Source organism: Dendroctonus ponderosae, unplaced genomic scaffold, assembly GCF_020466585.1.
Source record: "Dendroctonus ponderosae isolate FM_Combo_2020 unplaced genomic scaffold, Dpon_F_20191213v2 Dpon_F_20191213_2, whole genome shotgun sequence".
In the NCBI taxonomy this organism is placed as follows: domain Eukaryota; kingdom Metazoa; phylum Arthropoda; class Insecta; order Coleoptera; family Curculionidae; genus Dendroctonus; species Dendroctonus ponderosae.
Genome location: NW_026018165.1, coordinates 17,565,261 through 17,567,951, shown reverse-complemented (window position 1 = coordinate 17,567,951; position 2,691 = coordinate 17,565,261).

Genomic DNA, 2,691 nt, shown 5'->3' with positions numbered 1-2,691 from the left:
TAGACCAGAGAAACATACACCCAAATTAAATTTACACTAAAATTATTAATTAACATTACCTTTATTAATTTAAACAATGAGATTAAGTCAAAGTCATATAACTGACAATTTGCACAAACGAATTATCAGAGCAAATTTTGATATATTATATTATCCTACTATTGTTATACAATTGATTAACATACTCTTTTTTAGGTTCATTTAGGTTCTTTTGATAACGATAGCAGAACATAGCTATCGAAACGTCAAGGTAATTTTTCAAATTAATTTCTCTACTAATTGGAATTTTCTCTTACAGCTTGAGCCTAAGTGTGTCGCAGGATACCCTCTAGGTGATAGTTCTTGATAAATAATTCGTTCTTATTGCAAAATAGGAGCACTATTTATCAATCTGTAATAAAAGACGTGAGGAAATGCTGTCTTTTTTTAAGACAAACATTTTTGAGGCGAAATACCCAAAAAGAAGTTTGTAAATAATAGATCCATTCATGACGTATTCAATTTACAGCAATGAGAATTCGTTTGACCAGCAAGAGAAGAAAAGTGGCTAAACACTCGTTTAACACCGCCGAAGGTGTTAGATGCTAAAAGTGAAATTGATATTGCAAAAGTTTGGCAAGCATGCACTATCGAATCCATACCTTTAGCTCCTTCCGAAGAAAAAATGTCTGTTGAACACCATAGAAACAAGAAACTTGATCAGTTGAGAAAGCAAGCTCTAAAGTTGTTCAGATCCCAGCAAATGAGTGAAGTCTTGCAAAAAGCATGTCGAGTCGTTGAGACGGGAAAATTCTCAATTTGCAGTGATATGAACATCCATTTGAATCTAAAGTTAAAGTCTAACATAATCCGTCTACTGTTGGCATACAACCCTTTATGGCTGAAAATCGGTTTAGAAACGATTTATAACGAAGAGATTCCATTAAGATCAAATTGTGATTCGCGAAGTTTGGCTAATTTCCCTCTAGAAAGGTTTTTCAAGGATCCCAATTTATTGAAAAAATACAAGAGCATGTATGCTCCAAACTACTCGTCAGAAGTAAAAAAATGATCTTAAAAAGGTTTCTTATGCTGGTGTACTTTGTGGATAAATCAAAATCGGAGAAATTAATACAGCATGGCTCATGCTTATTGTCTAAAAATGCCGTTGAAAAGGCAAGCAAGCAGATGCTGATTCAGTTTGCTAGAGAAACCTTGGCAGGAGTAGGGGATATCACCAAATACCTCAGATGCATAGGATACGTAGTGAACCATTCTTAGTCGTACATTGAGGAATTTGAAAAAGGTGCTCAGAATCTGATCGTCGATTGTCGATTTGCGTGAGGGCGTGAGACTCGCTAAAGTAATGGAGATTATCCAGGTGAGAAATGACTTACAGCTCTGAAAGAATCTGAATATGAAATATTTCTGGGGCAAATAATATACAAGTTTGAAGCCCCTCTCATGGCAAAAAGTGCAACAGTTTAGACTTCAGGCTTTATGTGCCGCCGGAAATTTATATGGCTAAAAGCATGCAGTTAAAAGTCAGTTAAGTGTGAATAATTATCACTTTCAGCTCCAAACACTCAGGCTCGAACAGTGATAATTAGCCGAAATGTAAATAATATTAAATAAATTTAATGCATCTGATAAAATGTACGGCACAAAATCGAATACCAGAGTTCACTTTTGCTGCCGAAAATAGAAATTGTTATGATTATGTAGATATTATAATTATGGGATTTTATGTATTTGTCAATGAAAATGGTAGGAAATAGGTAGTAAACGCAGTTTTCTTCGAATAATCGCAATGATTTCCACAGAAAAATGTAACTGGCATATTGTACACTTAAATTTTTATTTATAATTTATCTGAATCAAAACTATTTATACCATATAAATACGAGATCTAATATACATTTATAGACGTATTTATTTGGTGGTAATAATTGGTCTTCTGAGGTAGCTAATCCGACTTTATTTAAATTGGACCTGAGACGAACATATTTTGGAATCAGTGGCTAGATTTGCATTAGAATTTTAACGTAATTTTAATGTAATTTTTTTGTCAAATCTCAACAAAACTTCGCCTTTATATAGATTTAAATAGATTTACAGCAGCAGCAGAAAAAATGTGACAATATATTCAATACACTTCAAACATCAGGCTTTTAATAATGATTAATTCTACTGAATCGAAAGTTTGCATTTACAAAGTACTATTTGCGATAAAACCAAAGTGATTTGCACTTTTCGCTGCAAGAGTCGAGATCGTTTTAACCACGATACTAACACTAACGACTTTTTGCGAACACTTGCATTTACTATACACTTTGGTAAATGTATAGTAAATTTCACCTTTTTATTAAGATCTCGAGCGACAAATAGTTGCAAATATTATCTGCAGAGGAACCTAAATATCTAAATCTCTACTGGAGTGTTAGCAGTATTATATTTATAAAGGACTTTCAATTAGAATATACCCTAAGATCTGACGATGAAAATTACTGTTTAGGTAAATATTCTGAATTTTATGCATTGAAAGACTAAAACACAAACATTTAGCAGTTGCAAATACATACGAAAAAACCATAAAAACTTGAATTCGAATAACACAAAATATCAACTGCTTGCTACTTTAAAGCAATTGGGAACATTTGGCATCTAAAACTCTCGGAGTTCTACAACTTTAAGAGATATAGTTAATTTCTG